The sequence below is a fragment of the Ictidomys tridecemlineatus genome, chromosome 1, assembly GCF_052094955.1.
Source record: "Ictidomys tridecemlineatus isolate mIctTri1 chromosome 1, mIctTri1.hap1, whole genome shotgun sequence".
NCBI lineage: Eukaryota > Metazoa > Chordata > Mammalia > Rodentia > Sciuridae > Ictidomys > Ictidomys tridecemlineatus.
In genome coordinates this window covers 11,953,830-11,975,771 of record NC_135477.1, presented here as the reverse complement: position 1 = coordinate 11,975,771, position 21,942 = coordinate 11,953,830, and positions in this window count along the sequence as shown.

Here is a 21,942-nt window from a genome sequence, read left to right as displayed (position 1 = left end):
CAACCTAATCACCTCCTTTTAACGGCAAGGAAACTGAGAATCTGAGAAATTTGGTGGCTGCTCGGTCAAAGCCACATAGTTGGAAAGTGCCAGGGTTGAGATTAAAATCCTGGCAGACTGGCTCTGGCATCCACATCGGTAGCCACGCTGCTGACACTTTCCCTGTCATTCAGGATGATCGTGGCCCAAGGCTTTTTCAGCAAAATTTTTTGAACAAATCAGTTCAATAACTTCCTTCAGTAATATAATTAATGGAGTAAATAATAACAGTAAGAAGTCATGGGATTCTTACTGTGTACTCAGCTTTATGCTAAGCGCATAAAATGGGGGAAATGGGGCTTAGAGAGCTCAGGTAACTTGTTTAAGGTCACACAAGGAGTTAGAGGGGAGGACTGGGTTTGAACCCTGAGCTTTTGATGCCATATCTCATGACCTTGGCCACTGACCTGTGGAAAGTTTGCATTTTTTGTCTTTTGGTCAAGATTTTAGATCAAGAGGGAATCACAGTTTCTCAATTTTGAAGTCTTTTTATCACCCATAATCCCAGGAGCTCAGTAGACCAGGGCAGAGGCACACCGGGTACTCAATATTTCTCCAGACTGACACAGCTAATAGCTGGTGTTTTGAAGTCTGGCGTTGAGATGACGTTACCTGACGAAGACGCGCTGGCTCCATTCTGTGTTAGATGCCATGATAAACTGGCTTTGCAGAGGAAAGAAAACATATAGAATCCCATTTCACACCTATTATACTGTCAAGGGTATCGTAGCTTATAACCAGCAATAAAAGCAAGACATCAGACATCAATCACTCTGGGCACAAATTATCAGGTCTAAGCAAGATATTAAGCAAGGACCTGTTGAGGTTCTGGTTTAATATTTCCAGTTTAGGGATTAACAAATTGAATAGCACCAAAATTAAAGAAATGCTCTGTTAAATGAGAAAATGTACAAGTGCATCATTTATGAACCGCAAAGCTCCACGCCTCTCTCAGTGTTGGTAGTGGCCGGATGACTCACGGTGAAATAACCTTAAAACTTCTAATTCTGAACCCTTGGTCATCTCATCCCCTACTACGCCGTACTGTTCCTCTCCAGTCTCACTCACCTCAGGAATGGGCCTCCTATGGAGGGCACAGGAGGCCTGTAGGGCCATTCCTGAGCCTTTACAGTCATCTCCATCTGGATAGTATCTCAGCTCTGCTTACCTCATCTCCACCTTCATCCCAACAGCTATTATCCCTTCCTGGATGTTAGCAATGCCAGTAGCAGTCACATTTTTAATATATCTTAAGTCCAAATAGTCCCTCCCAATCTCTTCTCAATGCTGCAGCTTGAATCATAATTTCAATATCAAAAGCTGATCTTTCACCCCATTCCCATGCTTAAAATGCCTCAAAGGTTTGACAGATTCCACCTGTACAATGGTGCAATACCCATCCACCAGTCTGCTTTCTACTCTCAGTTCTTATATAACAGGGTTTTTTTAAAGCTAATTTTGCCCAAATGTAGACTGATGAGAGTATTCTGAGCACAGTTAAGTTAGGCTAGGCTAAGTTGTGCTGTCTGGTAGATTAAGTGTATCACAGGCATTTTTTCTTATATTTTCAGCTTCCAATAGATTTATCTGGATGTAGCCCCATTGCATATTGAGAAGAGTCTATATTTCAAGTGATATTGCCCCTCTTTGGCATGATCTGTTCTCCACCAGTGCCCCACCCAATCAGAACTCCTCTCCCCAGCCTCCCTCCAGCCTCCTAGCCTCCCTCCAGCCTCCCCCCAGCTCTCACTCTTGGGGTCCCCACTCCATGCTCACTCCTTCTCCGGTTCTCAGTGCAAATGTTACCTGTCCCAAGAGGCCTTCCTTGACCATCTGCATTGTCAGATAAACTACAGGACACCAAGTTAAATTCAAATTTCAGAAAAATAATGGTCACATTGTTAGTATAACTTAAGTCCAAATAGTACATGGGGCATAGTTACACCAATGACTTATTCATCTTTTATCCAAATTTCAAATTTAACTGGGCATGGTGTATTTTTATGAATTCAATCAGGCAACCCTACTGACCCAAGTGACTCCCCAAATTGTTCTCAATCACATCACCCTATTCATCTCCCTCATTCAGTCACCACCATTTAAAAATATGCATGGACACATTTACTTGTTGATTGTCTCTGTCCCCACCTGGGCTCCGAGCTCTTTAAGGGCAAGACCTAGGTTTATTCCATTCATTACTATGTGCTCAATGATTAGGATATGATGATACATGCCTAGCAAGGAGTTCAATAAATATACAACAAATGAATAAATTCGTATTATTTTAGCAGAAGAGTGAACATCCTCTTTTAAAGAACTTCTTCCTAAGTAACATGGCAAAATTTCATAAACCAAAGCAATAGAATATGTAATCACAATCCAATTAGCTCAGTAATTAGACCTTAATGTAACTAAGTTCAGTGGATGGTGAATTGAGGAGGCTCAGTGTTGAGCAACATTAATGTTACTTTGAAATCTTTCCAAATGATAAGAATCGCTGGAGGATCATGAGTTCAAAGCCAGCCTCAGCAACTTCGTGAGGCCCTATGCAACTTAGTGAGATCCTGTCTCTAAATAAAACATGAAAAGGGTTGGGGATGTGGCTCAGTGGTAAAGTGCCCCTGGGTTAAATCCCCAGTACAGAGAGAGAGAGAAGGAATTGTAATCCTAGTACTCTATTTGGCTCAGTGGTGAGAAGTATTTATAAATTAATACTAATTAAGACATTAAAACTGGATTTAACCTAAAATTGTGCTACACCTTTATTTTGCAGATGAGAGGGAGGGAGGAAGAGAATGGACATATAAAATAAAGTTGACTTCATCTTGCACAGTAGAAAATGATAAAAATGAGGATCTAAGAGAGAGCACTATAAATTTAAAAGAGAAATGGAGATAAGTATCAAAAGCAAGAAATAAAATAAGCTTCCAGAGAACTCAAGTAGGGTTGGACAGAGGGGAAGGAGGGTGTGGGATCATCATTTTTAATTTTTTGCATTATAGAAATTACAAACATTTTAAATTATATGCATATATTACTTGGATGAAAATGTATTGGACAAAAACTTGCATAAGCAAAAAAAGGCATAAAACAAAAAATGATAATCTTTCTATTACATGCTGAGTTAGGGTTCTCCTGAGAAGAATCAACAAATAGTGCACGTGCACGCGTGCACACACACACACACACACACACACACAGAGAGAGAGAGAGAGAGAGAGAGAGAGAGAGAGAGATTGAGTTGAAGAATTTCAGTCACATTGTGTCAAAGTCCAGAAGTAAGGCTTTTAGGAGCTGATTGAATCATAAGCATAAGGGCTTTAACCTCATTAGTGGATTAATCCATGAAGTGGATTATTGGGAGCTGGGACCTGGTTGGAGGAAGTAGATCACCAGGTCACTGAAGGCATGCCCTTGGGGACTATATCTCATCCCTGGAAACTTCTTCTTTATCTCTCTGCTTCCTGGTTCCCTTGAGCTCGGGAACTTACCTCTGCCATGTCCTTGTGCCATAAGGTTCTGCCTTGGAGCCAGATGACCATGGATTTCACCCTCTGAAATCATGAGCCAGAATAAATCTTTCCTCCATTAACTTGTTTATGTCAGGTGTTTTGGTCACAGAAAGCTAACACACCCAGCTCTCTTCTTTTCAACTTAGTGGGAAGTGATATTTCATTGCCCTCTGAATCCCATGAGTATTTCTAGAATTAACGCAGTAAAATTTCTCTGAAATCTCAAAAAAGTCTTTAAAAACTCAATTGTGTTCATCCCCAGACCTGGAAGGTCGATGATTCTCATTTACAGTTGACTCACCCCACACCAGAAGGTAGGGTCAAAATCTTTTTCTTCCCATCAGTAAGTGCTTTGAGACATTTACCTGTGAAATTCTGACTTCCACCTACAGATAAGAAGGTAGGGATGGAGCTTGCCTTTCTTCTCCTTGTACTCTTTTGGGCAATAAGAAGACAGACTTTCTACCTCTGACCATGATGGCACATGCCTCTAATCCCCGCAGTTTGAGAGGCTGAGGCAGGCAGTTCATGAGTTCAAAGCCAGTCTCAGCAATTTAGCGAGGTCCAAAGCAACTCAGACCCTGTCTCTAAATTTAAAAAAAAAAAAAAATTTAAAAAAAATTTAAAAAGGGCTGAAGATGTGAGATGTGGCTCACTGGTTGAGCACCCCTGGGTTGAATCCCAGCTACAAGGACAATAAAAAGGAAGACAGACTTTCTATTATGGAGTTTTTTAAAGTTATATAGTAGAGCTCCACGGCATAGTTGATAGAGCGAGCCTTTTCAAATGACTTTTTAAAAAAAGAAAACTTTACAGTCTCAATTTAAGATGAAAAACATCTCTGGACACAGAGCAGCTTAATAAGAGAATAAGAAGATGACTAGGGCAGAGTCCTGAGGATGTCACCTTGTCATTATCGACAGTATTTTCTTCCTTTTTAGCATGGCATAATGTAATCCTCCAATGCTTAGGTACTTAAAAAATATTTTCCCTGCAGCAGCAGGAGTGATTATCATGAATGATAAGTGAATTTGTCGGCATTAGCGCACCCAAGTAGCTCCCATCAATCCACACCGAGACGTGCCTGAGGCTGGCGGACTCCTGAGGCCTGGGCTGAGGCTCTACAGAGCGGCTTGGGTGGGTGCTGTCCTCTGTTTTTCCTCCTAAGATTGCAAGAATATTATGTGTAATCTAATATTTGCTAAAATATTGAAAACTCCTTTTAATTGAATGAATTTACCAAAAAACTTCATGGATTTAAATGGTCTTACGAGTCATTTGCCAGAAAAGATTGATTCCTCTAATAGGATCCAGCTGTAACTTGCCTTGAGCATGGTACAAATTCTTTAGGGGAATTGATGGCTTTTTCTTTCTTTTCTTTTTTTTTGTCGTTTGTCAGTGTAGTTGAAAATGATACTCAATCGTTCTATTTATCAGTAGGGGAAACTTGTTTAAACACATTCAGAATGCTGCTCCTGTTTTTATTGAATCTAATCCTTCTGTTTCTCTTGTTAAGAAGGTTTAAATATAAACACAATCAAATTTGTTCTTTGTGAGCTGTTAAAGCCCAACAGTAATACAAAGTGAACCAAAATAGCTCTCCAGAATTCAAATTTGAGATGAAATGCTATTTATTTGTAAGGCGGAATGATAACACCTAAGGAGATCAAAAGGGGACTGAGGCAGAATCTTATGCTCAAGTGAAACTAATGACTGAATTGCAGAATCCTAGACTGAAGGTTCCTCAGGACAGACACCAGGTCTTAACCTTGTTGTAGCCTGGGTTCCTGGAACAAGCCCATCTCCCTGGAGGTAACTGTTGATTGGCTTATTATTATGGAATTGCAGTGACCACCATAAATTAACACCCCCTTCTTCCACCCTGAGACACACAGAGGATCAGACAACTGGAGACAAAAAAATGTGAGTTTTCATAAGTGGTGTATATGTTGCTCAATTTAGGTTTTCATAGTTGTCTTATATATAGGCCAGAATATTTGGGTAAGATCAAACTAAATTAGAGGACATGGCATGGATGAATCATGCATCCACAGTGGACTTCTTAATCCTTCATCCTGAATGAGATGCACCTGGCCTCTGTGGTCATGCATGTCTCTAGCTGACTAGAGGTCCCCTTGCAGAGCTGCCTCCTGAGCTCACTGTGTGACCAAGACATCCCCTGAATGCACACGTCCTGCAGACATGCTGCCCAGAGTGAAGGTTCCCAGTATCCTCTCCAACCCAACAGTCAGCTAAGTCAGACCCTTCCAGACAGATAGCTGAAATTGTCCCAAATGCTTTCCGAACTTCTGAGAGAAGAAGGGAAATTGTTGCTCCTCTATAGAAATACACACCCATGGAAGTGAAAATTTAGTCAAATGGTGGGGGGGGTGTTATTTCAAAATTAAATGTTTTATTATTCTCCAAGAACTTCACTAAGAGCTGGAATTCTCAACTTGATTCTTGTTATGACCAGAGCAAAACTGTTGGCAAATATCCCTCGGGTTCACTTTAGTATTCATTCCGATGCTTAGATCCATGTTTGGAATCTGCCTTCTATTTAGATTAAACCATGTTATTGTCAAAGGCATTACTTGATCATACTTTCATGTACACATTTGCATTTTCCTTCTGTTCTCTGCCACGATTGATCTGGCGTACCGTTTTTGTAACCTGTTGCTGGGAAACTCAGTCAGCCTATGCTTAGGCAACTATTTAAATCGGGAAACTGTTCTTTAATGACCTTAATTGGCTGGAAAGAAAAATCCTTGTTAGAGTGTGCCTTCCTATTCTGTTTTGGGTTTCAGAATTTCCGGGTGTGTGACAAATATTAAACAAACGATCACTTTGAGTTGGCAGTTCCGGCTCAGATCAAAGGTACCATCATCAAACACTTAGCGAGAGGTGATGAAACCTGTCGTGGCTGCAGTGCAGGCTGTAGAGCCGGCAAGGCGTCCTGGGGTGTCCGCAGTGGCTCCTGGGAGAGTCAGATCAATGAGGAGGACACCTCCGTGTTGATGTGCTGCAGGTGTCTCCGCATGCGCCACTCTTTGATTTCCACACGGCTCTTTTGATATTATTCAAGCCTTGGTTCAGATCAGGTTTGACTGCTCAAAACTAAGTTTACTAGAATTGTGAAAAACTTGAGATCTCCTCTCTGGATTTAAAATGGTATTTTCTTTAAAAAAGAAAAAATAAAAAGGTGGGGGAGATGGGGAATGTAAAAGCCCAGATCACTGTGTTGTATAATCATGGGAGAGACTAGAGACTCACCAAATCTACCAACCCCACAGCACCCCAATCCTGCCGGGCTACTTCTTGGCCCTACCAAATAAGAAAATAGAAGCAAACAAGTTTAGTAACTGGGCAGAATTTCGAGGCTTGTTGGTGAGTAGTTCAGGCCTTCCACTGTGTTTTGACCCTCGGTTTATATTAGTCTCTGCTATTTTGGGCACTCCAGTGAGGAACCCCTACAGATCAGTACAGGGAGTGGGAGTGCCACGTGGTAACCTGCCTTCTGCATACTGTGCTCATTTGTCCAAGTGGTAAGTCCTGCCATGGATTACGGATTCAGTCCCTCCACATCCCAAGATTCAACCAAGCGTGGATTGAAAATATTTTTTTTAAGAAATGCATCAGTATGGAACACATACAGCCTTTTTTCTCATTATTATTCCTCAAACAATATAATACAATTTAGGTAGCATTTACAGTGGATCAGGCCTTCTAAGTTACCTGGAGGTGACTTAACATCCACGGGAGGATGTGATGGCGATCAGGGACTTGAGCATCTGTGGATGTCGGTGTACAGGGAAGTCCTGGAATCAGTTCCCGTCAGATACTGAGGGACAACGGATCCACTTTCTAGACCACAGCACGACAGTCCCTTGGTTCACACGCTTTTCCAGTCTGGTCAGCTGTCACTTCCCTTCTAAATGTATCCTGCCCGATAGTCGCTGCACCAATAGTCCAACTCCACTAGAAAGGTCAAAGCTGAATCTGGGAAACACAGATAAGCATTGACCCCCGAGTTTTTGCCTCCTTGCTAGAGTGGACTCAGAACATTAAAAAAAGTTGGCCTCGAGGTTGGCATCTGTTTGGGGAGTTGTTTGGAGGGTCCTGGAGATTCCTGTGGAGTGACAGGGAGGGTTTTGGCATCAACTCTCAAAGTGTGACCCTAAAGAATCAAAGCAAGAGTCAGGGGAAGGGACAGAAGGGCAGGGCAAGAGCACCGTCCTGGCACAGGTGGCCTCATCAGAGAAAGCAACTGCCGAGGACCCAGACCCACCAGGCCCCGCGTGTGGGGTCTGGAGCCACATGGGTCCGTCTCACCCTGGCCTTCCTGCGGTCTGAAGAGGCCCAGAGCTGGACACCTGGGGAGTCTGCAGGGCTCAGGGGAGGAGGCCAGGGGTGGATGCTGACAGAGGGTCCCGGCAGCCCCGGAGGGCAAAGGCCCAGGAAGCAAGACTGCCAGGTGGCACCACTTCAGTGTAATTAGACAGAGGGGGCTCGAGGCCCCACAGCAGACACCTGGGGGGTGAATGCAGACAGGGTCAAGGGCAGAGGTGGAGACACACAAGCCACCTGGACCACTGATGGACACTCCCCCCAGGGTTGCCGAGTGAGGAGGCGGGAGTCTCGGATCAGAGGGTGGGGGCAGGCAGCGAGGTGCAGGGTCTGGAGGCCCAGGGTCCAGGAGAACCCAACACAAAGGGCTGTGACCAAGGCACTGTCCCCTCTGGGTGTGCTGGGGGAGACATGCTGGTCAGGGGGTGGCAGGCAGGAGGGGAGCATTTTAAACATCTTTAAATTTGTTTTTCCTGTATCTGTTTACTAATAATGTGATTTTGTGAAAGCCAGGTCAGATTTTTTTCTCCTTATTTCTTATATTTTGAAAATTTCAAACTTATTTAAAAGAGAATACACTCTCTATCCATACATATATCCTTCACTTAGATTCACAAATTGTTACCATTTTGCTACATTTATTTTAGTTTTCTAGCTCCATACTCTTTTCTGTAAGTTTTAATCATTTGCCTGTAAGTTGCAAAAATCAAAACACTTCTAAGTACTTGAACATGCAATTTCTACAATGGCTATTGCATTATATAAATATCAACGTATCTAGGAAAATTAAGATTTGTTTTACTTAATATACAGTTCACATTTGTTTCCTCAACTGTGTGCCAAATATCTTTTATTCTCTAATCCAGAACCCGTGATATTCGTGCAATGCATTTGGCTATGTCTAAAACAGACTAGAATCTTTTTCAAATTTGGAACACTTTATTTATTGTTTGTTTTTCATAACATCAAAGTTTTTGAAGATAAATGGCTAAAATGGACCATATTCTAGTTTTGTCTGATTGTTTCCTCATGATTAGTTTCAAATTAAGTATCTCTGGCAAAAATACTTACCGAGGAGACCTGCCCTTCTCAGGAGGAAGCCATGGTTTAGGAGTTGTATGTCTCAACTCTGTAACAGGAAAAGTCCCCACTAAAGTAGCATTAAGCCTGTTCATTTCTTTGTAATTTATATCGACGGGCTTCTCCCCCTAAAGATTTACAAACTATTCCGGTTACAACCAGATCATTAAAATAATTATTAAACACCAGTTTCGTGCTCAACATTGAGTTTGATGTTCAGATTCCAGCTGAAGAAAACAATCTGGTGAAAGAAACTGAATTCTAGAACTTTGCTGTCCAGCTCAGAAAATTTCAAAAGAAATTCCCAGACTGAATTCCAGAGAGTTTATCGGGGAAACCCTGGAGAATCTGAGGAGCAGCTCCTCGCTCTGTGCTGTTCCAGCAGAGACAGCATCCGCTTTCAGGGCAGCCTGACTCAGAGGTGCTCTGCTGGGACAGCCAGAGGACTCCGGAGGCCAGCTGTGCAGTGGGAAAGCCCTTGGCTGCGGACCCCAAGGAGCTGGACTCCTGTTCTTCTCTAGGTGTGCGCTCCTTGCCTTTAGGGCAGGGGCTTCCTTGAGGTGCTCTATATATTGTTTTCCCAATACAGACCCTAAATTATTCAGAGAAAGAGGGTCTGAAGTCAAAATCAGATAGCCAAATGGTCCTGAAATTGATTAAAAGATATATCTTATTTCTACAAGTGGCACATGCATATTGAAAAATTAAAACAGATTAAAGGGGATTTAGGAAAAGTTCATCTGTCTCCCATGCAAATATCTAGTCCGGTTCATCAGAAATTACTGCCATCGGTCTCATCTATTCTTCCAGGAATGTTCCAGCAAATACATATATACACGTTTTAATGTGCAAATCATAGGAGCAATCTCTGCATTTTAAGTCTGTTGCCTTTTTCTCATCCCTTAACAATATCTTGGATATTTTGACACATCAGCTTATATACACATCCTGTGGCTTTTTACTTGCTGCATAGTATTCAACTTGATAACAAGAACTATTAGACTAGTTGCTTATCTCTGGCTTTCCACTATTAAAAATGCCACAAATGCACATTTTTATACATGTTTTAAGATGTTTATAAAAATGCTAGGATAAAATTGCTGGGTCAAAATTGTACATGAGATATTAATAGACATTGTGAAATCGCCCTCCCAGGAGGAGCTTATCTCAGTCTACTCTCCATATGATGCCTATGTTCCCTCATCCCGCAAGCCTGCACATTCACATGGCTGACTGGTGAAGTGCTTTGCTTATTCTAGTTCACCAAGGTTTATAAAGCTGTTTGGACTTCTTTGGCCCATTCATTTTCTGAATATTTTCTAACAGTTTGTCCCTTTGCCTATTTGCCTGTTGACTTAGATTACACCACTTTTGGTTCCAACAGTGAAACATTTATAGAGTCAAATGGAAGCATATTTTCTTTATAGAATTTCAGTTTCATGACTTGAATAGAATCTCTTAGATTCTAAGATTATTAAGAAACAAAACAGAACAAAAACTCCTATATCCTACTCAGAACTCCTCATCTTTTATGTTTAGAATTTTAACCCCTACAGAATCTACTTTGGTACAAGGACAGGGGCAGCATTGGAATTTGCTTTTTTCCCAGGTGATATTTCAGTGGCTTCAAGACTCTCCTGATCCATTGTTTCTCATTCTTTGGACCTTTGCTTTCATTTTTGAAGGTGGCTACGTTTCATCTTGTGAAGGCAATTATTCATAGTAAAAAGGCAAATCAGACATCATTATTCTTGTTTCTGAGAAGTGTTCAGTTAGTTTTATTTAATTTAGAAGCTGCTTTTTAAAAATCCTTTTTATATTACAACTCAATCTGCTCAGTGATTTGGTATTCATTTTTCTTCAAACCAAAGAATGCATGTGTCATAAATGTTGATGAAGTTTTCTTAAGTAAAATTTAATCCATCTTTCATTTCTAAATGATATGGTTGCAATTCCAGGTAGAAAATGATAGTGAGTTGTTTGCCATGCAGCACCGGAAGGCAGGAAATGGACATTATTGCTTCAATTATTCAAGAACTGTCCCTTATACTGGAGATATTTTAGTGGGTTTTTTTCAATCTTGCTTAGAAACATCTCCCAGGTTTCAATTACATTTATTTCAAAATTAAACTCATAGATGAACTAAGAGAGTCATGCTGGAGTTGCCTGTGAGCTCATCATTAATCCTTTATGCTAGGGAGTGTATCTATCATTAGCTCTTGCCTTGGATCTGCACTAGACAGAAGACAGGAAGTCCTGACCCCGAAGGAAGATCCCAATCAAGTTCTGCCAGCTGGTTCTGCCATTATTAACTCAAGAGCATTTAACTGGCTACTTTAACTTGAGTAGGCCTTAAAAGATTTTAAAATGCTCTTCAAAGTGGGAGTGTGGGAGGAAGCACGGACTTCAGGAGCCCCGGGTAGACCTCACTAATTGGTCATGGCATTATTTCTCTTTGCCCATCTTGTTAACACTCTGCATCGTTAGTATTTAGAACAGTGTTTTGTACAAAGCAGATTTTCAGTACATGTTTGTTGGGTGGAGAGAAGAATGGATGGTGAATGTTGGATTGGATTGATGGGTGGATGAGTGTTTTAGTTAGCTTTTCATTACTGTGACCAAAAGACCTGACAAGAACAACATAAAGGAGGGAAATTTACTTTGACTCTCCATTTCAGAGATCAGTCCCTGGTGGGCCAACTTCATAGCCAGAGGCCATGGGGAAGGGAAGTAGCTCAGGACACGCCAACCAGGAAGCAGAAAAAACATAAATCCCACAGACACAACCCTAGTGACCCACTTCTTCCAGCCACACCTTACCTGCCTAGAGTTAACGCCCAGTTAATCCACATCTCTGTGGATAGATTAATCCACTGACTAGGTTAAAGTTTTTGTAATTTAATCATTTCACATGTGAACATTTTTTTGCATCGTCTCACACATGAATTTTGGGGGAACACCTCATATCTACACAATAATGAGACCGCCAAGTGAAGCCTCAGCAACTTCCACAATCCAGCAGCAACTATTGGCCGATCCATTAACACTCAAGATGAAATCTATTTACCAGGCCTCACTGAGGTTTTATTCCAGACTCATTCTTCCTGACTAGTTAATGAAATTCATGTATATTAAGGAAGCACTTAACAGAAAAGGCTATCTTGCTTGATGTTCTTGCCACAATGATGTATTATTTACTTTGCATCATGATATAATTAAATAAACTTTTTATGTCTAGAATTTCTGTAAGACTCCTAAACAAAAGGATGGATATTCTCCCTGTTTCAATTAGGGACCGCTCAAGGTTTCTTTCCTTCTCCTTAATTACAAATATAAGTCAAATTAGAATGGGAGCTCCTCCCTCCATCGAGGACAACGGAAAGTGTTTTATAATAACCATAGTTGCCATATTTTAAAGTGTAGATAATTAAAATCTCAGCATGCTGCCCTCTGAATCACATGCAACAAAAAAGTAAAACCTTCTTGCAGTGTTTGAAAGAGCCAGCCACTGCACTCTTCCCTCCCCTTCCCCCTCAAACATGCATTTGCTGAGGACTGGATATGACCTATGACAAGCAGCAGGGAAGCAAAGGTGAGCAGGCGCTTTCTCCTGTGTGTGCACAGAGCGGGGCTCTGGGACAAGTCCACCAACATCTCCAGGGGCTGGGAGCCCTCCCTAAGATAAAGGAGTGAATACAGAAGTCAAGTGAGCATGGCCATTGAGTTCTGGGCGACTGCCTACAGATTTGAAATGAACACTTACTTCTCCTATTCCCAGTTCACTCTAGCACTATTTTTGCAGCCACATTTGTCATTTAGGGCCAATTCTGTCTGCCTGTTAAACACTCATATCTTCATTCATTTCAGAGCGTGCTCCTGAGTAAGATTACGTAAGTGCTTATAATAGATTCTCATCAAACCACATAGATTTTAATAAAAATAATGTTCTCATATATACTCAACAAGAGGACAGGTACTGAGCTAGGTGTCCATGTCAGGGCTGTGGTGACCAGAGTACCAAACGCTTTGCCAGGAATTCTTTTTTTTTAATAACTTTATTCTATTTATTCATTTGTATGTGGTGCTGAGGATTGAACCCAGGGCCTCACAAGTGCTAGGCAAGCGCTCTACCGCTGAGCTACAGTCCCAGTCCCTGCCAGGAATTCTTAGTATATTTTTATAAGATAACTATTATAGACCTCGAAATAAGAACAAGAAAATGTATCAGATGGGAGGCCAGCAAGGGTCAGCTGGGGGCTCTGAGCAGAGTGGAGTGAGCAGGATTGGAAATGATGCCAGATTTTAAAAATGTATCCATAGGGAGCTCCCCTGGCCATTGATTTGAGAGAGTTTCCAAAAACATACAATTCAAAATGATCAATGTGTTGGACAGAGAAATAGGAATATGAAAATACTGAAGGTAGGAGTTAATTTGCCATTTAGACATACATATGGAAGTTTGTTTCATTACTAAATATGTGGATTTATTCCCTACAAACAAAACTGAAGAGTAACTGAGGTGATACCCATTTGACGCACAGTTTGCTCAACAAATAGGCAGAACCAGGTGTAAAGACAACTGAAAGGCAGTTATGAAAGGGTGGGTTAGTCTGCGGGAATCAAGGGAAGGGAGAGTGGCGACAGGCGGTAGCTCAACAAATTGAAGTAACAAGGGCTCCTGAGGGCAGGGTGTGATTTTTACAATGGCTGGAAGGTGGCTTGATCTCAGAATCCAGGTGTCCCCATGTAGCCCAGGGATTTAGAAAAGCTGAGCTCTCAATCTTTTACAAGTGCCCTTGCTCTGAGGGACCCACACATGGTATTCTCTCTACTCTCTCCTGCCGCAGTCTGGCTGGGCACAAATAACCAAGCCACCACAAAGCACCCGTAGGTTCAAACACCAACTCTTTATTCCCAGAACTCTCCACACACGCTCCCCGGGAACACTCTCACCCTCCACCGGGCTCCTCGTGCACTCCTGCGCTCTCGGAACCGCTAGAGCTCAACAGGAACTCCAGAGTAGCCGGCGCCTGAGGCAGCAGGAGCCGCCCTATTCCTGGAGCCACCCTACTGCCAGACAGCCCTTTAAGGCCTAGGATTCCAGACGCATCATGGCACTAAGCTCAGTGTTTGCAAGAGAACAAGTGACACCTGGTGCTCCCCATAAATATACACCCTGTGACTGACCCCAGGCCCTTGAGTCACCTCCTCCTCACAGCCTCTCTCTCTGGTTTGGTTCATGGACTGTGCACATCTCCATGGCCTCTGCAGGACTTCTCCCTCTTACTGCTGAGCGCTTCGAAGTGCAATTCTGATTTGTGTATATTTGCATATTTCTATATATATATATTTGTATATATATTCCTATATTTATATTTAAAATTAGGTCAAAATGAATATGATTTTTTGATGCCATCTCAGTATAGTACTTACCTAAAATAAGAAGACACCTTCAGTTTTGGAAAGACTTATGACTAGATTTCACACCATATTTTTTAAAATTAAAATACATGGATTGTCTTCATCACAAACTCTTCCTGAATATTTCATGTGTTTTGAGCTTTATTTGCTGTACATATCTTCACAGTGTGCACAGTATTCAAATATTCCCAACAGATGGTCTCACGTGCTACATATTATATAGCATTAAATGAATAGTTTGGTAAACAAATGAGTCAAGAATTAAAATATTTTACAGCTTATAAATCATGAAAGATGTTCAATAACAGTACATTAATAAAAAAAAAGTCTTCAAATGTAAACATAAAAACATTAAATGCCACTATTGGATTAGTCAACTGTTCATGAAAATGAATTAGTTCTTTAAAAGAAGTGGATCTCACAGACTATGACCTAAATTCATCAGGTTGATGGCTGGTTTCCCTTCTCAACCCAACTCCTGTGTCTTTCTCTGCCATTTCCCTCTCATTAATGCCTCCTTAATAACTAGGAAAGGAAACAAAACTCATGAGCCAATTTTGTTCTCTTAAGATTATCTTCAATAAAATGCCCCTGACATTACTCCACAGATGGGCAGAAACCACTGACGCTCTCCCCTTGGATGTCATGGCATACCCCTATGTCACTTCTAATGTACAATGACTTTTCCCTAATCACTCGGTGTCTTTAATACTGGATGCAAGACTTAACTTTTAAATTTCATTCTATTTCCCTAGAAGTGAGACCTCAATGGTCCTGACTGTGAAGAGAATATAAGGTCTTTATGAACAAGTCATTTGACAGAATAGCATAGCAACGTTAGAAAGTGGCCATGGCGTAAAACCTCCCAAAGTCACCGCTGGCTTCATTTGTTCATTTAAGGTCCATTACACATCTTCAGGTGCACATTCTTACCTCTGCCCTACTACACCTCACATAGGCTACGTCCTCAATTCCCTGTTCTACATTGTCACCTAAGCACACTATGAGGCTGGGGAAGAGCCTTGAGAAATCATTCTAATAAGTTCAGGTGCTGCTCTAAGGACAACACTTTAAGCCAGTGATACAACAACCCATCTTTCCTGATCTGTCAGGGATAAAAAAGTATGTCCGAATTTTAAAAGGCTAATGTACAAAAGCAAAATATTAAATAGAAAGTTCCAGAAAAAACCAACCCATGTGATTTTCTGTTACTGAAAATCGCCATACACTGTATATGATTTTACCCACACACAGCACAATATTATGTAAACTGATCTTTGGGATACTTAATGGTTTTTAGACAATTTTTAACAGAAAAAGTAAGAGTGCCATCAATAAGACATTGCAAAGTCACAACTACCACAAAGAGAGTGTGTTTGGGTTCCAGGATACCTTTTTAGAATGCTCTAAGCACTAGGGCAGTAGGTCTCAGACCACACCTCTGGTTACCAGCACTGTTTTCTTTCTTCAAGCTACAGCACAGCCAGGCTCAAGGACAGGTAAACCAGAGGAGGTCTTTTTTTTTTTTTTTAAATTAATTAAAAATATCTTTATTGTGTTAAAACATTTAACATGAAATCTCATTCTAAATTTTGAGTGTATAATGCAGAAGTACTCACTACAGACACAATGTGGCACAGTGGATCTCTAGAACCCCAGTTTGTATAGCTGAAATTCTATACCCAGAGGATACTCACTCTCCATTCCCTCTCTTCACATGCAGCCCCCACCCCACTATTACATATGTGATACTCCATATCGCATATGCCACACATACCCCTCCGCCAGCCCAGCTTGGAATCAGACACAAGATCATTTCTGGCAGAAGTACACAATACAGACCTCTGAATTGTTCTTACCCTCAGGATAGTGACAATAATCATGAAGATGATGCCCAATGGTACATCAGCAATACTAAGGAAGAGACTGCAAACTAGTAGCTCTAAGATTTTGTTTTGTTTTTAAATGAATTTTCTGCCAACATTTGTAGTCATATTTCACGCAAAAAAACTGTACTGTTTTCAGTTTCTCTAAGAAGATCAGGTTAAGCAACCCTGGCCTTGCGTTCATTTCCAAATGGCAACACGAGCAGGAGCTGAACAGCTGTTGCTCCCTGTGAGTGGGTACAACTAGCTCTGGATTGCCACCGTCCTGTGGTCCTTGTTCTTTACACCTGAGCTGCCCTCTCTCAGTTCCCCAACCTGGCTCTCCTGTTGGAGTTTGTAATCCTCATACCAAGGGTGGCAGCACAAGTGCTCATGTTTGCTATGACCTGCTGTCTCTTATTCCACTTTCCTGTCACTCACCAGGGTATAACAGAAGGCGAGTTAATGGTAAGTAACAGTACTGTTCTAATTTATTTTAAAAAAAAATTACAAACTTCAGTACTCTCATCAATAATAAACCAGACTTCACGGTTCACCACAACACATCAGAATTGAAACCTCCTGACAAAGGAACTTGATGTCTTCCTCCCAGCACAAATCTTAACTTCTTAGTTAGTACAGGCAACTAATGATGAAAACATTGAACATTTCAGAATCGAATTTCAGAGTGCAAGTAGTTTAAGGAAAAAATAAAGCACTTTTAGTTGATGTAATTATAGGTATATAAGAATCTCGCTTTATAAATACTTACTGGATAACCATATAATCATGAAGTTGTGTTGTAGTGTATAGTTATTTAAGGAGAAATGTAAAATTTGGGCATTTAGATGACAAGCCCATTCAAAAATAAACATTTCTGAGGCAAGCATTAAAATAAAACCTAGATGAAAAATAGCTACCTTTAAGAGAATAATAGCATTCTATTCCCAGGTTGCTCCAAATATCTTTGTCTCAGCAGATGGAGAAAGAAATGCGTACGCTAGGGGGTGGATAGAAAGAGGAACAATGTAGAGGAGATTCACTACAGGTTATGGAAGTTGAGAGCAATTAAGAGAGCAGGAAGGCATTCTGACCTGTGGAGATATCCCTTGTTCCAAATGTATATGACTTAGATCTGAAATGACCACGGATACACCTCATCCTCTAGGACAATACAGTTTACTCACACACTTCTGTCTACACTACACTTGATACACATTCACACATTAGACCCATGATGCCCTCTGATGGCATCTCAGATGGACAGGTGGGCACTTGGATTAGTATTTTAAGGGGACTGGACGTGTGATCACCTGTTGAACTCTGGAGAATAAGTGGTGAGAAACCATAGGGTGTGCCAACCCCACTCTACTCTTTCTTGAGTACCATAGTTTTTTTGTTTTGTTTTTTTCATTTAACTTTCCTCCAAATCTTTGTATGTGACTTAACTAACAGGGTCGCTTGAGGGAAAAAAATGAAAACACAGAAACAGAAAGCACTTGGCATAGGCCTAAGCCTACCTATAAATACTCAAACATCATTTTCTACCAAATTGTAAGCATAAGCACCATCCCTATGAGGCATGTGGTATATGTAGAGAGTATTCACATCTACTGAAGAATGTTCATCCCAACATACTTAGAAAGTACTCTTCTGCGTGACTTTTCAGGGTCATTTTCATAGTGAAGCAATTCTACAGGTCTGAAAGAATACTTGCAACAATACACCAAACAAGGGGCATCCTAAGTGTTTATTAACTGACAAGGAAGGCTGGGTGTGGCGCTGCACAACTGTAATCCCAGCTACTCGTGAGGTTGAGGCAGGGGGATTATGAGTTTGAGGCCTGCCTCAGCCTCTTAGTGACACCCTGTCTCAAAATAAAAAATAAATAAAAAGGGCTGGAAATGTAGCTCGGTGATAGAGCATCCCTGGATCCAATCCCCAGTATTGCAAAACAACAACAAAAACAATAACAACAAACCTTATGTACAAATGTATTATGGTAGCACTGTTTTACCTACAATAAGAAATTCTGACAAATGAATTACATTTAAACACTTTAATCACCTACAATAAATCAACAATCATATATTATATAAAAATTCTGATTCATGCATCAGATTACATAAATTATACAATTGCCGCATAATACAATTTACATACTTCTGAGTTTGTACCTGCAAAAATGTACACAAGTTACTAGAGCATTTACTTAAGAAGGTAGGTGTAATACTCTTCAGTTATAAATAATGCTTATATCATCCAAATACATTTCTAAATCTGCAGCATATTTTTGTACCTCAAAATACAAACCATCTGGAAGCTTCAGAGATTAATAGGCCCAAATGCATCAATTCCATTGTAACAGTGGATTATTTAACAGAAAATAAATAAAATAAAATGTCAACTCTAGTTTAATTCTTGAAAAGCTTCTACCCTTCTTATTAAATACATCAGAAACTCCTTCATATGCAGGTTGATTAGTTAAGGTGCTACCTATTGCATATTAAATACTTTCAACAACTGCATCTGGATTATTCAAGTCCTCAATCTGTGAAAACCGGGGCTCTCAACATGTGCTGGCAGACCCTCACCTCCCTCCATGAGCCAGCAGTGTGATCCTTCCCATCCTCCTTCAAGAGCTGAGGTGAATGGGCATGGTTTCTGCTGCACTCACCCACACAGGTGACACCTACCAGATCTAAAAGACATAAGTCCATGAACATTGAAAAACTTTCAGCTTGCTTTACAAATCCAAGGTAGAAAGCTTTCTAAAAATCTACAGAGGAAAATAAAAGCTCTAGTGTGACAATTACTGTAGATACATTAAAGACAGCAAGGTCTGGTTTTTCTTTGTTTAAGATTTTCCTTGTTAAAGAATAAGCACCCTTATAAGTAAGGGTGGTAGGTAGGGGGAACTGGGGTAAGGGAGTTGGTGAAGGAAGGATGTGAAGAAAGCAAGTCTGTCACTAATGAGCTTAGTTTCACTCAGGTTTCCATTCATGAAACCCTTTTAAATACAAGGCAACATTTTCACAGCTGGAAAATTACAACTAAATCTTGATTTACTGCCAAAAGCAAGAGATGTAGTTATATATAATCTATGGATAACACTACCCTCATGGGAGGAGGCGAAGCTAGGCGCAATACAGAAGATAGCAGCAAAAAGCAATACTTAAACACTGCTCATAAATGAGTTACACAATGATTTATATACAATTCTAAGTAATAACCCTGGTACTCAGTAAGTGAAACTTGACGCCTAAAGTGGTAGAAAGTTTTGGTCAATATTTTCAAAGCTGATTTTTAGAACTGGGAGGTAAAATGGTGGTAAAATAATACTGGTTTTAAAATAAGAGCAGAAAAGTTTAATTATATAACAAAAGTATGTTAGTATAAGATAGACCAGATAACATCAATTCCGTAATATTAAAAAATCCTCTTGTTGGTGGAAGCGTTTCTGAGCGAGCATGCACTTTTAGGCATAAAAGCAGAGGTAAGATCTGCTTATAAGTCTATTGTACTGTGCATTATTTAATGTGAACATGTATTTAATTTCCATTTCTAAGCTACTAACAAAATATATCATTAGAATGCTTAGAGTTACACTTTGGAAAAATAAATTAAAGTGATCTTTTTGGCCGTTCTTCTTAGAATGCCAGAAATTAAATCGACACTGTTTACACTTCTGCTCAAGCACAGGAAACACTGTCATGTTTACTTGGGAACTGGTTTTACTTTTTGTTTTTTAGTTTGTTATATTGACTGATTATGAAAATACATGGTAAGTTTACTCTGGTCATGAGTGAAAATTCATAAACATTGCAACAGAACATTTTCAGGCAGTAGTAAATGTAGATTTAGTTTTAAATACAACACATGTTAGATTTTAAAGATAAAAATAATGATCTAGTTACAGCCAATCACTTATGGACAACAAGTCTACTCTTAACAATTTTTATAGAGGGAAAGAACTGCTCCTGAAAAATAATTTCCTCATAAAAATAACAGTACTTCTTGAACCATACTTTTAAATGTTTTACTTATGGAAAACATACCCCCAATACAAAACAGACATCTCAGTTCATTCTAGAAAAAACAAATTTGACTATAGCAAACCATAGTAATCTATAGATATCTGTCATAATTTTGAAAACACGTGGATTTTTAAGTTTTTTTTTTAAAACTTAAAAGAGTCCCAACAATACTTTCAGAAAAACCTGCTAAGAGCAATGTTTTGTAACATTTAATAAATGTTACTTTAAAATGGCACCATGCTAAAAGATAATAATTAGCAAGACCTCAAATGAGAAAATAAAATCCCACTCTAGATTATGAGGTTTAATATAGAGCTTTAATAATGAGTAGAGGGGAAAATTAATGAAAACTATATTTCTTAATTTCTTAATTAATTTTTTTTTGTATTGGGAAAAATTTTCACAATTCCAAAATGCATGTTCTTACAGGAAAATTAAAGAGACTCAGAAAATACAGACAACAAGGGGTTTTAGTTTTTGAATATAAGCTTGGCCAAGTATTCGCTGATTCAAAATATTATAATAAATAAAACTATTATGTCTGCTTTTTCTCTAACTTTCAATGAGGTCTTAATAGAGATAAGTATTAAAAAATGCAATTCATTCATTCATATATCAGTCTCCATATGGAAATTAACTTTACATTTTAAATTCAGAATGACACAGCTAAACTTTCATAGTATTTTAGATTTTTAAAGCTGAAAAATTAAACAGAAGATTAGCAACATTCTTAGATCACTGTTTTTTCCCACTTAAATTTCAGAATAATTTTGTACAAATAAATAGAGCTAATCCATGGAAGGAATCAACATTTTGAGGGAGTGGACTTAAAAAAAAAAAAAAAGAACCCCTAATTTTGTGATAAACCAATCACTGGAGAGTAGATATAGAGTACTATGTAACGTCATGCTAGTAAAAATCTGCTCTAAAAATTCACTCCTCTCCAAATAAGTCTTATTTTTGGTTCAAGACCCAAAGACAACCATCTGTTCTGTTATTGATGAAACTTGAAACCAAGCCTAATTTTTCAATCCTAGAAACTGCCCATTGCTTTGGGTTATCAGACACAGATGAGCACCTACATTTTTCCCCATTATTTTCAGATGTAACTTTGTAATATTTTCTTTGCTAATGATTTAAAGGCATGCAGAATTTCAACAAAACAAATTGCATTAGCTTATCTTCTGCTTAAACCTTAAACAAAACTCATGTTAGGTAAAAAAGGAAAGAAATTCATGCTGCTGTGAAGTTAATGACGTGTCCTAAAATTTGTCATTCTTTGAAAAGGGACCTTGGATCACAATTTTTAGAAAAAGAGCAAAAGTGTGATGATGGGATCATAAACAGCAGCTCACTCTGAAGCCAAGGCTCACAGTCAAGAGCAATTTGAAGCAGCTTCTCTAGAGGGACCGCAGTGGTAGTAATGACGATTTGTCTTGCATCAATACAGCGAACGTACCATTTCCAAACTCAGAAATTGGTATCCGTACCTTAGAGGCAACCAGTTGCTTTTCAGTGTACTAAAAACACATGTATATATGAGGTATATGCATGTATTTTATATACAAAGATACATGAAAATGTATTCATGTATGTATATAAAATTTAAACTGATTTTTGTAGTGTTATAATGAGCTATAT